Source organism: Gossypium hirsutum, chromosome A13, assembly GCF_007990345.1.
Source record: "Gossypium hirsutum isolate 1008001.06 chromosome A13, Gossypium_hirsutum_v2.1, whole genome shotgun sequence".
NCBI lineage: Eukaryota > Viridiplantae > Streptophyta > Magnoliopsida > Malvales > Malvaceae > Gossypium > Gossypium hirsutum.
This window is the reverse complement of record NC_053436.1, coordinates 93,747,257-93,762,561: the sequence shown is the minus strand read 5'-3', so window position 1 is coordinate 93,762,561 and position 15,305 is coordinate 93,747,257. Positions and strand designations below refer to the sequence as shown.

General features: G+C 33.6%; 1 non-coding gene across 1 annotated transcript; it reads right to left on the bottom strand.

Annotated features, from left to right (window-relative positions):
* Window positions 1-4,598: 4,598 nt before the first annotated feature.
* Window positions 4,599-4,705, bottom strand: LOC121213167 (small nucleolar RNA R71). The gene has a single exon (XR_005908537.1). It is a non-coding gene; the product is annotated as a small nucleolar RNA R71 (small nucleolar RNA).
* Between the last annotated feature and the right edge of the window lie 10,600 nt (window positions 4,706-15,305).

Below are 15,305 nucleotides of genomic sequence, written 5' to 3'. Positions count from 1 at the left end.
TAATTTTGAGAAAATTTCTTAGAGGTCCTGATTAAGTCCCGATTCGATTCGAATGCTTATATTAGGCCCCGACGGCCTGATCAAGGGATGTTATGGATGGTCTCGGTAAATAAATAGAAATTTACGAAGTTAAATGGAAAAAAATGTTCTGAATGTTCTGGTAATGCTTTGAAACCCTATTTCAGCGACGAGTACAGGTTAGAGGCTTTACAAATTCAATCAACTCTCTTTCTCCCATTCAAGGCATCCCTCACTCATTCTCTAATTCACTCTCCCTTTTTTTGAAAGAATTTTCTCTCTTTCTATTCAAAAGAAGAAAAGCTTCTTCAACTGTGATTAATTCAGTTATAAGCTTATTCAAGCTTATTTGAATCATTCCAAGGAGAATGAAGAGGAAGAACCATGTGCACCTCCACGAAAACCATCGTGAACCACTTAGTGTTCTTCTTTCCCTTTTTTTCTTGTTGTGTTCTAGCTACTGAAATCATGTTTATTTAGTGTTCTTATGTTTTCTTGCCAATCACTATGCTCTAATCTTATTATGTTGGAATGAAGCTTTATGTTTATGATTCAATAAAATCTTGATGGAATTATTTTGTGCATTTGTTGGTGTTCACTTAGTTGAGTAAAATCTTGTTTATTTATTAACGCTACGTGATGTTGATAAATAATTGAGTTAGTTAATTTAATCTGGGCGGATGATTGCTAATTGACGTAATACTTGACTTGTGTAAGTTTGATTGATTAAAAGATTAATTAGTTAAATTAAGTAATTATGTCGAGAGTTACTAACCTTACAAAACCTCAGGAATGTTTGATTAAACTTGTTTCAATATAGACTTAATTATTGGGCTAGAAAGACGAAGAATACTCCCTGTAATTATTTGTTCCCCTCATTTAATTTATCCTTCCTTTCTATTCTCCACTTACTTACTTCACATATTATTTAGAGTTGCATTTGAAATAGGGATATGCAAAGAACCTATAGGACTAAATGTAGTGACTTCGGAAGGAGCATACTAGTGATTAAATTGTTCCAAGTTAGACATATATTGTTACCTCATTCAATTTTGTAGTAATAATGCCCGAGAGGGTAGTTAGAATAAAGGTTAGTGGGTCACCAATTATGCCAAGATTTTCGTAATAATTTCATCTGGACTAAATTGAACAGAGGCAGAAGTAGATTATATTCTAGCATTATTTGATATTAATAACCCATTTGTTGAAGTACTCGTTAGTCTGTTGAAATTTGCATACATATAAGATAGAATCATTTAGTTTAATTAATTGCAAAACCCCTCTTTATAATTGTTTTCTTTCTAAATTCTTTTTAAATTATTTTCACAAGTCTTGGCTACATGTTCAGTCCCTGAGGAGACGATACTCGTATACATACCACTTTATTACTTGTTACGATTGTGTACACTTGTATATAATTTTCAATTATTTTTACACATCGCAACAAGTTTTTGACGTTGTTGTCGATGACTATTATTTCTGTTATTATTTGTGAAAATTATTTTAATTTTACAATTTACTTTATTTTATTTTATTTTATTTTTCTTTCCAGGTGTTTATGAACATTGATTAAATAACTGACTTACTCCTGGTAGACCTTGAAATTGAACGAACCTTCAAAAAAAGAAGACTGTAACAATTCGGTTTAGACCCTAGTAAGAATAGTGGCTTCAGGACCACAAATCCGCGTCAGAGAAATGTTTAAATATTATTTCCTGTGTTTTTGATGTATGAATTAGCATGTGTGAAAGTCTTGTATGAAAGTTTGAATGTTTGTGTGCTTAATTTAATAAAAAAAGTCTAATCGCATAAAATGTAAAAGCTATGTGCTAGATGTTAAAAGTGCCTATTTGACTTGGCTTTATAATTGAGAGGTCCTTATATGGTTATTATGCCATTTACATGTATAATGGACATTTATAGCCTTAATATATGTGGATTTATAATATTTTAATAAAAGGGCAAAATTGCCATTTAGATTATATGTTAATTAAAATTTAAAAAAAAGCTTAAAATAAGCTCATTTCATGCTTATGTTGCTGAAATCATCAAAAGAAAAAGAAAAGAAATACAATCTAGGGTTCGGCCTTGATTTTCATTGATTAAGGTATGTGTTTTGATCGATTTTTGATAATTTCTATGTTTTTGTAATCGTTGCTTCGTATACTATCAAATCTATGCCTCAATTCCTAATTTTTATGATGATTTTGAAATGTGCCATTGATGAAATTGTGAGCTTTGTAAAGTTTTTTGTTGATAAATGAAAGTTTGATGTTGAGTTTACATGTTTTGTCTTTGGATTTTTGATGATTTTGAGTAAAATGGACTAAATTGTGAAAATGAGAAATTGAAGGACTAAAATGTGAAATAAATGAAATGTGTGGACTAGTATGAGTACTAGGAGAATTTGGCTAAGCTTGTGTACAAGCAAATTATGTCTATTTTGTGATTTTGTGATTTAGGGACTAAAGTGTTGAAATGTAAAAATGTGATGGTTAGTTTTCAAAATACCCTAATTGTGTGTATATGGATTGGTTTGAATGATTTAGTGAATAACAGGATTAATTTTGAATACATATAGATCAAGAAAAGAGGAATTCGGACTTAGACCGAGGGAACGTAAAACATGATGTTACAAATATCTTTTTGATGCTTGGATTATACATAGATTATGGTTGAATATAATGATAAATGAATGATATTTAGAACTAAGTGTACGATTCAAAATAGCTTCGGCTATCTAAGGCACTAAGTGTGTGATACCAAGATAGCTTCAGTTAATTGAAATGGCACTAAGTATGCGGAATCGTTCTAGCTTTGGCTAACCCTTAAAGCACTAAGTGTGCGGATGTTAAAGCATGAATAATCTCCGAAAAGTCTTAAAATATCTGATTGAGAGATGAGAATAAAAATGAATAAATACGAAAAGGTTCAGGTATGTATGATACCTATGTGATAGATGATGTTATGCATATAAAGTTCACTGAATTGGTATAAATATATGAATGGTGTTGGTATAGAATTGATAGATGAATTTAGAATTAATAAGTACCCCGGTGTTGATGATTTACATTTTATAAACTGTTGATGATTTTTGGTACGAGCTTTCTAAGCTTTTGAAAGCTTACTCTGTGTATGTTTGCATTGTTCTTATAGATATCGAAGCTACTGTGAGCTCGGGGATCGTCGAGGATCGTCACTACACTATCGAATCTCATTTTGGTACCTTTTGAAAATGTATCTAGTAAAGTATAGGCTAGAAGTAGTTTAGATAGGTTTTGTAATGTTTATATTTTGCCATGTGATATGGTTTGATATGGTTGTGTTTATGTTTTGATTTTGGTATATGAAATGTGATGCAAAATGATCTATTTGATGTGTTCATGAATGGCTAAGAGAAATGGTAAGTTTGGTAAGTTTTGGTATGAGATTTGGTCATGAGTTTAGAGATTATGAGACCATATGTTTTGATATGATTTGGTCTTATGTTTTGGCACAATTGAGTTGAGTTTATAAGCATGTAAATGGTCGATAATGTTATGTCATGAATTTTGTAAGGCTTGGTATAGAAATTGGCTAAAATTGTTTTGTAAATATGCTTGGTTTGGTACTTATAGGTTTGACCTATTTAGGGTGGAAAATTAGCTATTCAAATGCCTTATTAATGTCCACACGAGTAGAGACAAGGGCGTGTGTCTCAGTTGTGTGTGACACACGGCTATGTGGCACGGTCATGTGTCCCCTAGGGTACCCTACAATTGTAAGTCAGGCTTGAGCACGGCCAAGGCACACGAGCGTGTGGCTAGCCGTGTAGCCCAAGTCAGATTTGACCACGACCAAAGCACACAGACGTGTCTTGTGGCCTTGTGAACAAGTCAATATGTATGCCCTATTTTGACACGGTCTAGACACACGGGCGTGTCTAAAGCTGTGTGAGGCACACGGCCTGTTCACACAGGCATGTGACCTGTACTTGTTTGAAAAATGTTTAAATTTTGGAGAAATTTTGTATGTCTTCGGTTTAGTCCTAACTCTTTTCTGATGCATGTTTTAGGTCTTGAAGACCTATATAAAGGACTCTATATTGATGTTGATCTCTAATGCTTTGATGTTTATGAAATGAAAGTTAAATGTTTCGATTTTGTCTGGTAATGCTTTTAACCTTTATTCGGCAACAAATACGGGTTAGGGGTGTTACAAAGACAAGCTGAATAGATGAATCCTGATCAAAATCAAGGAAATAGAGTTGCTTATACTCGTAATCCAGTCCTTATTGCTAATGACAGGGACAGAGCCATCAGGTAATTTCGTGCCTTTTCAATGAGCTCAAACGAGGTATTGTTAGACCCAAAATTAAGGCACCGTAATTTGAGTTGAAGTTTGTTATGTTCTTGGAGGTGAGTGATTATTTTAAATTGACTGGGGTGACAGAAGATCCCCTAAGGTTAAAATTTTTCTTATACTCCTTAAGAGACAGAGCCCGAGCCTGGATCAATTCATTACCACTTGGTTCAATTTCTACATGGAAAGAATTGACAGAATGTTTCCTGAGTAAGTATTTTCTACCAAGCAAAAGTGTAAAATTGAAGAATGATATCACAACTTTTCAGCAATTGGATGATGAATCTTTATATGAGGTATGGGAAAGATTTAAAAAATTATTATGAAAATACCCTCATCATGCGATTCCACACTACATTCAGCTGGAGACGTTCTATAATGGTCTTAAAGCATATACAAGGACGGTAGTAAATGCTTCTGCAAATGGTGCTCTCATTTCTAAGTTGTATAATGAGGCTTATGAAATCACTGAGAGAGTTGCCAGCAACAATTACCAATAGTCAACCAATCGAGCAACTTCAGGAAGACGAGTAGTAGGAGTTCATAAAGTTGATGCATTCACTTCACTGGAAGCTCAAGTATTGTCTATCTCTTCAATGCTTAAAAGCTTTACTACTAATGGTTTTAATAGTGTTATAGTACAACCACCAAGTCAATTTGAACCCATTTTTTGTGTATTGTGGGGATGAACATCAGTTTGAAAATTGCTCATCAAACCCTAGGCTCATTTATTACATTGGTAATCAGAACCAGAGCAAAAATAGGCAAGGACCATAGTCCAATTTCTATAACCCTTCATGGCGAAACCATCCAACGTTTTCTTGGAATAACCAAGAAACTAGACCTAGTAACACCTATATGCAGCTAGATTAAATCAACCACTCGAATTTTCGTAGCAAGTTCAAAACCCACCACAAGCTAAATCTTCTAATAATTTAGAAAGCTTGTTGAAGGAATATAGGGCAAAGAATGATGTCAACTTGAGAAATTTAGGGGATCAAATGGGCCAACTAGCTACTGAACTTTAGGTTAGACCATAATGATCTTTTTTTAGTAATATGAAGATTCTAAGAAATCCTGGTAAAGAGCACTGCAAAGCGGTCACTTTACGAAGTGAGAAGACTTTGAAGCTTAAAGTAGTTGAGGTTGAGAATGAGCCTATAGAAGAGAAGAGAGTTCAACCGGAAGTTGAAATTTTTGCTCTCCAGAAGTTGAATTTCAAAAATTCTAACAAGGTAAATCCTAACTTAGTCAATTCTGATAATCTAACACCTGTGTCAGATGCAAAAAGAAAACCTCAGAAGATTCTTCCAATCAAAGCCAAGGTTCTACCACCTCCATATCCGCAAAGGCTGAGGGAACATGAGTAAAAAGTGCAGTTAAAGAAGTTCTTAAGAAACTTCATATCAGTATTCCAATGGTAGAAGCCTTAGAATAGATGCATAATTATGTTAAGTTCATGAAGGATATTTTGTCCAAAAAGAGGTGACTTGGGGAATTTGAAACTATAGCGCTGAGAAAGGAATGTAGGCACATTCGTGAAAAATAAGTTACCCTAAAGATGAAGGATCCAAAGAGCTTCATTATACCATGCAATATCGAAGAGTCTTATTGTGGGAAATCTTTATGTGATTTATGAGTAAGTATCAATTTAATGTTGATGTCTGTGTTCAAGAAATTAGGTATAGGTGAAGTGAGACCAACAATTGTAATGTTTTAATTAGCAAATAGATCTTTAGCACACCCGGAAGGATAGATTAAAGATGTTCTGGTATGTTTGGACAAGTTCATCTTTCCTGGTGCTTTCTTAGTTCTTAATTTTAAAGCAAATAAGGAAGTGCCAACCATCTTAGGGAGGCCCTTCTTGGTGATTGGTAGAATCTTAATTGATATGCAAACAGGTGAACTCACTATGCGAGTTCAAGACAATCAGGTAACTTTTAATGTTCTTAAAGCTATGAAATTTCCTGATTAAGGAGATGAGTGCTATGTAGTTGAAGAATTAGAATCCTTAGTCTCTACAGAATCGGAGTTTAATTATCTAATAAACCTATTAGAAACTGTCTTAGGATCTAATCCATCCATTGAAGAGGAAGGTGAGAAGCATACAACTTTGTTGAAGGCCAATTCGAAAGGTTATGTTCAACCGTACTAGTTCAAATCTTTGGGGTTAAAATCCTGGTTCGACAACCCAAGGCATCAATTGAGGAACCACCTAAGTTGGAACTCAAAGTACGTCCTTACCATTTAAAATATGTTTATTTTGGTAACTTCTCCACTTTGCCTGTAATTATTTTAGTAGACTGAAAGAGAAAAAGAAAAGATAGTTCAAGTCTTGAAAATTCAAAAAGGCAACTGGTTGGTTTATAACCAACATCCGAAGGACAAGCCCATCTTTTTTCATACACAACATTTTACTGAAGAAGGATAAGAAAGCTATAATTGATTGTTAGAGGAGGCTCAACCCAATTATAAAGGAGGTAGTTCGAAAGGAAATCATTAAATGGCTAGAGGAAGGAATCATTTATCCCATCTCGGATAGTTCATAGGTGAGTTCAGTCTAATGTGTTCCGGACAAAGGAGATATTACGATTCTGGCGGATGTGACTAATGAACCAATTCCTACAAGGACAATTACCGGTTGGAGGATTTGTATAGACCACCGGAAGTTGAATAAAGCAAAAAGGAAAGACCATTTCCCATTGTCATTCGTGGACTAGATTTTGGATAGACTAGCAGGGCGAGAATACTAATGTTTCTAGGATGGATATTCAGGTTACAATAAGATTATTGTTGCTCTAGAAGATCAACATAAGATGACCTTTACATGTCTTTATCATAATTTTTCCTTCCAGTGAATTCCTTTTGGTCTATGTAATGCACCTGCTACATTTTAAAATATATGATTGCAATTTTTACTGATATGATGGAGCGATTCTTGGAAGTATTTATGAAAAATTTTTTCGTATATGGAGATTCGCACGATAATTGTCTAAATAATCTTACAAAGGTGCTACAATGGTGAGAAGAGACAAACTTCTTCCTTAACTAGAAAAAGTGTCACTTCATGGTTAAGGAGGGTATTGTCTTGGGTCACAAGATATCAAGTCAAGGAATTGAAGTTGATCAAGCAAAAATTGATAGCGTCAAAATTTTCTTAGGACATGTTGGTTTTTATGGAAACTTATCAAATATTTTTTCAAAAATAACCAAGCCATTATTTTTTTTCTTGAAAAGGATACACATTCAGGTTCGATGAAGTATGGTTGAAAGCCTTTGATGAGCATAAGAAACGATTGATCTCAGCACCTATTATTATTATGCCAGATTGGAATAGTCCCTTCAAGTTGATGTGTGATGCAAATGACTATGCAATTGGAGCAATTATGGGGAAAAGGAGAAACCATATTTTCCATCCCATCTACTATACGAGCCAGAATTTGACAGGAGCCTAACTAAATTATACGATAACTGAGAAAGAACTACTTGCTATATCTTTTGCTTTTGATAAATCTTGTTCCTATCTTGTAAGCACTAAAGTTACTGTTTAAATTGACCATTCAACAACCACGTATTTTCTTGCAAAAAAAGATGCCAAGCCGAGGTTAATTATGTGGATGATTTTACTTTAAGAATTTGACTTGGAAATTCAGGATAGGAAAAGAGTTGAAAACCAAGTGGCAAATCATATGTCAAGGTTAGAACAATCTGAAGAAAACTGCTCTCCTGTTCCTATAAATGAGTATTTCACAAACGAACAAATTTTTAGGTAAATCATTTACATAAATTTCCTTGGTTCGTTATCGCTAACTATCTGGCCAGTGGAATAAAACACCAGATTTAACATATACAAAGGAAGAAATTCCTATATGATATGATGTACTATTTCTGGGAAGAGTTATATTTGTATAAATAGTTGTGGATCAGAGGATTAGAAGATGTGTAGCTGAAGGAGAGGTAGCCGAAACTCTTTACCATTGTCATTCATCCCCAAAGTGGAGGGCATTTTGGAGGATCACGTACCACAACTAAGGTATTGCAGGCTGGATTCTTTTGGCCAATCTTATTTAAGGATTCATATGCCTACGTGAAGAATTGTGATCGTTGTTAGAGAATAGGGAATATATCAAGGAGGAATGAGATGTTATTAAATAATATCTTAGAGGTAGAATTATTCAATATGTGGGGCATCAATTTCCTTGGCCCATTTCTTCCATCATATGAAAACTAGTACATTTTAGTGGCAATTGATTATGTGTCTAAATGGGTTGGGGCAGAAGCTTGTCTAGTGAATGATGCCAAAACAATTATGTGTTTCTTGCATAAGCACATATTCACTAGGTTTGGAACCCCAAAATCCATAATAAGTGATGAAGGGTCTCATTTTGTGAATAGATAGATTAAGTGGTTACTTGATAAAAACGATGTGAACCACAAGATTACAACAGCTTACCATCCACAGACGAATGGGAAAGCTGAGTTGGTGAAAAGAGAAATAAAAAAAATTATTGAGAAAGTGGTTAGACCTAACCGAAGAGATTGGTCTAGAAAACTCTATGATGCTTTATGGGCTTATCGAACAACATACAAAACTCCATTAGGGATGTCTCCATGTTATTTGGTGTTTGGAAAAGCATGTAATCTACCTTTAGAGCTTGAATATGAAGCTTATTGGGCTCTCAAGAAACTCATTTTGGACATGAATCTTGTTGGAGACAAACAAAAGTTTAAGTTAGATGAATTGGAAGAACTGAGATTGCTTTCATAAGAGAATGCAAAGATTTGCAAAGAAAGGGTAAAAAGATGGCATGACAAGAACATTTAGTCTTGAGAGCTCAAAGTAGGTAAACGGGTCTTATTGTTCAACTTTAGGATGAAATTATTTCTTAGAAAACTTAAGTCTCGATGGACTAGGCCTTACATGATTCACTAAGTGTATCCATATGGAGTAGTGGAATTGCATAATGGAAAATGAAAAACTTTTAATGTAAATGGTCAGCGTCTTAAACACTATTGAAAAAAAGAAACGGAGCATAATGAGAAATCATTCAATTTATTGGATCCATGAGTGTTACTTTGAATTAAAATAATTTACTTAGACAATAATTCAAAGACTACTATAATAAAAAACCTATGTCTAAGAGATTGGGTTTTAAATGGGACCATTTTGTGACCCCCTCCAATCTCTTTTGGGAATCTATTCTATTATAATTTTATAGGAATTATTTTTTGAGTAACCCATTAATTTGGGGATTTGTGGAATAAAGGTCAATTTTGGCCCAATAGTTTTCATTTGTTTTATTACTCTTAAATAATGGCTAAATTTTATTTTTATATTGTTGGCTGCCAAAATTATTTTTAAATTTATTTATTTAGTTGACAATTATCAATTATTTAAATTTATTTAAATTTTATTATCCTTTTTTAGTATTCAAATTCTTGAAGAAACTCCCCTATAAATACACCACACTCCTACTCTAAACACATCAACAACCATATCCTCTCTTAAAAATCCTCTTGTCGTCCTTTTTTTTCTCTCTCTTCCCATCTTGTCCCAAAATCGTCGGCCAGTTGTGATTCTTGGCCATAGTTTACCATCAACAACTTTCCTTAGCCCTTACCTTTAGCCGTCGACAACTCTTCTAGCCACCAGTGTTTAACTATCGCTCTTCCCTAACACCATATAAAGTCACCCCGTTGCACCACCTCTGAGAAGCAACAACCATGTTAGAAGTTGTCGATTCATAGGTAGTTTTACTTGAGCATTTGTCAGTTTTTATCGTTGCTAATCTATGTTTTGTTGAAGAGATCTTTTGGTCAGGCATTATGTCACATAAGAGGAAAAGTTCACACTTGCAAAATGATAGATTTTAGTCATGGTTTTGTAATTAGACCGCAAGAGAATGTTATGAGACAATCTTTAAAAAGAAATTGATACTTCCAAACAAAGGTTTCCATCTTGCGAATGATGAAGAATCAAATGTGTTAAAATATGTTTCAGAAACCATTGAAAAGCTAAAATGGAATTCATTCTGTGTTGTTTGATCCATCCCTGACAATGATGTTGTTCGAGAATTTTATTCTAATTTAACATCATTAGAAGCTTTATCAGTTCAAGTCCGTAGAAGATGGATTCATCTAAATCCATCAGTGATCAATAAACTATTTGATTTTTCTAATGTGGAGCATGATGATTATTTGACCTTATGCAAAGATATTGATAGTGAAATGCTTCAAGATGTGCTCAAAGAATTGACAATTCATGGTACTGAATGGAACATCTCAAAGCAAGGTAATTATACATGCAGATGCAAATTTCTTAATCAGGAAGTGAATGTATGGTTTTACTTTATGCGGTTAAGTTTAATGCCCATTGCAAATTGTTGCACAATATCAATGGAACACATGATTCTTTTATACTGCATTATTACTGAGAGATCTATTAACATATGGAAAATAGTCCTCAAGGAAATTCAGGAATGTGCAGATAAGAGAATATGTAGTGCGAATTTCCCATCACTAATTAGTTTATTATGTCGTCAATCACTAGTGCCAATGCAAAGATCACCTACAGATTTTTATAGCAAGGGAATTATTTTTACTAATGACATTGCTAGAATAATTAGTGACCATAGTAGGAAGAAGCCGATAAGATGAAACGTCTAAACCAATTGAGCAGCCAAAAATGCATGTTTCTACAATATTTTCAAATTCAATTAATTCAGCCAATATGCTTTATTCAACATCTACACAATCGACTGTCGACCCCAAGGTTCAATCAGAGCAATTACCATATGGTATTTGTTGCAACACATGTATAAGCAACAACAAACTTGTTGGCAGTACACGAAGATCCAAGATGACGCAAGCTGGATCAGTACGCAGAGGATTTTAATTCAACACTTCAATAAATTACTTGAATTTCTAGATGCTCTTTTTGAACCATGGAATCCAAAAGCCAAACAACAAGAATGTGGTGTTTCAATGCAGAAAATAATGCAAGAGGATTTCAACAAGCCAAGACAAGATGATGATCATGTAGAAGTGGAGACTGCTTCAGAAAGTTCTGAGTCAAATTAAGGTAGTTTTACTTCTTGATATTTACAACATTATTTCTTTTGGAATTTTTTTATATTTCTTTTTTAGCACAATAATTTTGGATACTTACCCCTAATTTATTTCTTTTGTCCTTGTTGTTTTTAAGTCTGAGCAAATCTTAAATAAAAAGTGCGTTAATGAGAATGTACATGTCTAGGATTGGTTCTGACAAGGAAAGATTTGGTATTTAAGTAGTCTAATTAGGCTCACCTCTCTTTCCTGGGAACCTACCTGGTATATAGTTCGCATTCACTTATTTTTTAAATTATTTACAATGAGGACATTATTTATTTTAAGTTTGGGGGAACATTCTGAGTCAGTTATCCATTCGTCAGTCTTGAATTATTTTTTTGATCGAGTTTTGCATGAGGTATGTGTAAGTGGAAAAGTGCTCAAAGTCAAAAAAAAATTCACATATTATGTTAGCTCTAGTTCAAGTGTAATTTCTTGCTTTTATATTTTTCATGTTAATTTTATTATGAGAAGAATGTCAATTTAGTGGATATGAATAATATTCAGCTCATTTAAATTCTTTTCAAAAAGCATGAAAATTTATGTCATTTAGAATTGATTCTAGTAAATCCTTGGGGCGAAATCCTAGTTGGCATAACAATATTAAAAATGATATAGACATGTGATAACTCTTGAAAAGAGTTATATTTAAGGCCACTAGATGGGATTAATTGTTTGAAATTAAGTGAATACATCTACATTTTTAAGATAATTTTAGAACATTGCATAACAAAGCTTAGATTGCTACACTAGCCATTATTTGTTATTTTTATCACTTGGGGAGGAAAGGTGTAGTTGTGTGTGAATACAAGTGTAGGATGAGCAAGAAGATGAAGAGGGAAACTAAGGGAAGTGAAACATTACCGTGGTAAATGACAAGATTGATTGCCAATAGAATTGCCATGGCAATTCAGGGAAAATGGCTCATCACTCTATCCACATCACTCTCATCCAGCTGGACGTGTACCAGAAAAACCAACCTAAAAAGAGGAATGAAAAATGTGTTTTGAGGTGGGACGGATCTACACAATAAAATGAGAGAGAAGAAGAAAAATGGAGAGGAGAAATTGTGTGAGAAAAAAATGGGTGAACAACAATCCTCTCTCTACACAGAGAAAAAAATCCATTGGAGAATTTCAGAGAAAGAAAGGGTAGCAGCAACAGAGAGCAAAATACATACATGAATAAAGGGAAGAGACATTTATCTTGGATTCGCGAACAATTGAAAGATAAAGAGAAGCTGGAGTGTGGTGAGAAATCTCATAGTTATGCCTTTAGTTTTCCTAATTTTTGTGATTCAAACATCTTTAAATGTCGATGAATGATTTAAATTCGGTATTTACTTTTCCACTCATGAACTAAATCTTTTCTAGGTTAGAGTTATTTGGGTATATGTTTATCATCTTTAATGTTCATGATTTGAATTTCCCTATATCACTGTTTTATTCGATTTATGCTTATTTTAAATGCATGCATTCAAGCTCTAAACATAGTTGATTGCATGTTGTGTTCATATATGTATTTTTTATTCTGAAAAGGTTAAATATATTGGATCTAGAATCGTGTGATGCAAGTGAATATTCAACAGAATAGACATAGATGTTGCAAATTATGCAGAGAAGATCGTTCATTGCTGTTATTAATCTAGAGTTCTGTAGACATACAATAACTTAGATTTCTAGCTTAAATTTAGCTATCGAAAGAGCCAGGTTATAGTGGTAATTCTTTGAGTAGTTGATTAGACAATATTTTTTCATGGCATTATTTTGATATGAGCATTTCATTTGAATAATTTCGGCCCTGTTCATTCAACAACAGAATTACTCTTGCTTTTTTCTGCAATTTTCCACTACATTTTACTTGCCATATAATTTTTTTGTTTTTAGCATTAAATTACATAATTCATTATACCAGCTTCTTATTCAGTTTAAAAGTATTTCTGGTATTTAGTATAGTTAGTAGGGTTATAGTAACTCAATCAATTTCTTACCAATTTTTGATCCCTGTGGAGACAATATTTACTTATCACTTTATTACTTGAATAATGTGTACACTTGCAAAATTGCATTAGTAATTTACATACAACAAGTTTTTTGCGCCGTCACTGAGGATCGACAACATTAGTGAAAAATTCATTTGTTATTTTTTTATTTTTGTTAGAGCAGTTAATTAGTATTTTATTTGACTTTTTAGGTTTTGTACTAGTGCATGAGAAGAAGAATTCAAAAGGATACAAAATATTGCTTTGATCCTGATATTGAAAGGACATTAAGGTGAAGAAGGAAAGTGTTAAGAGAAATGGAGAGGACTATAAATGATCCAATAGAAAACGATTAGGTACTCTAGAATGAAAGGAATGCTAATATTCCTTGAATCCTAGATGACAAAGATAGACCATCAGAGAACTTGTAGTGCCTACTTTGGGTAATCTAAGTCCAAGATTTGTTAGGCCACATATTCAAGCTCACAATATTCAACCATGCCAACAATTTCACATTCATGAAAGATTAACTTACATTCACATAATAACTTTCAATATTAGCCATTTTTCCATGGCTTTATACAAAATGAATCAAACGCTAAAGTAAGCCAACACATTTGGCCAATTAACAATGATACAAAACTCAAAAGTTAGGGTCCTATACATGCCATAATCAAAATAAAAGATCTCACTATACCAAGTGCTTCGGTTGATAGCGTGACTGGTTTCTCCAACATAGAGATGATCCTCGAACTACTATGGCGGCACTATAAGAAAATGGAAAAAAATAGGGTAAGTATGAAGTTTAGTAAGTTGCATGAAAATAAATATAACGACATCTTTACCATTCATCATCATGTTTATAACACTAAAATAGGCATAAGCACAACTTACTCATCACTATCCAACACAATTCACATAGCATATACTAAGCTCACATCTCATGCATTTCATTTAGGTACTTGTATCACTCACAACATGGTTATACTTTTATCGTTTAACTTAAACTGTAACTCTCACCGTTGAACCATTTGGAACACTATCGGATATTCACTACGCCTCAAACATAGGGTATAATGCTAATTTCATGTCCCAGACATGGTCTTATACTGACACCTCATGTAGCTGATGCATTTCCCAGACATGTCTTACACTGGCTTACATCAAGATGCCAATGCATGTCCCAAACATGTCTTACACTAGCTCTCGTCTCAATGCCGATGCCATGTCCCAGACATGGTTTTACACTAGCTCTCATAATGTGGCCGATGCATGTCCTAGACATGTCTTACACTAGCACACAAACATTCCGAATGTCATGGCCTGAATATCCGATTAATTTCCTAAGGTTCAAATGGGAGTCCTACAATCTCAATATTCATCATACATGATTATCTTCACAAACAAGTAATTCATGCTATCTCAATTCAAGCACATATAATAACAATGTAGTTGTATTATCTACATACAATTTACCTCATATTGCAAAATGTAGACGGCTAGTTCGGCTTAATCCACTTGCTTTGCTTTTCCCCGGTCTAGGCACAGATTTTGTAATTCTTGATCTAGAATCATAAAAATTTACGAATTTAATCATTTTATTAATCTAGATACTCAACAACTTAAAATTGGGCAAAATGACCATTTTGCCCCAAGACTTTTGCAAAATGACCATTTTACCCTAGGTCCAAAAATTGATTTTTATCGAATTTCTTCATATCTTAAGCTTAAGCCTAGTTGATTACTTTTTAAATTAGAAGCAGTCCAAAATTCTCAATATTTCACACCTTTATCACCTATTTTACAACTTATGCAAAATGGTCCTTTTTAGGGTTTTCATGAGAAATCTCTTCAC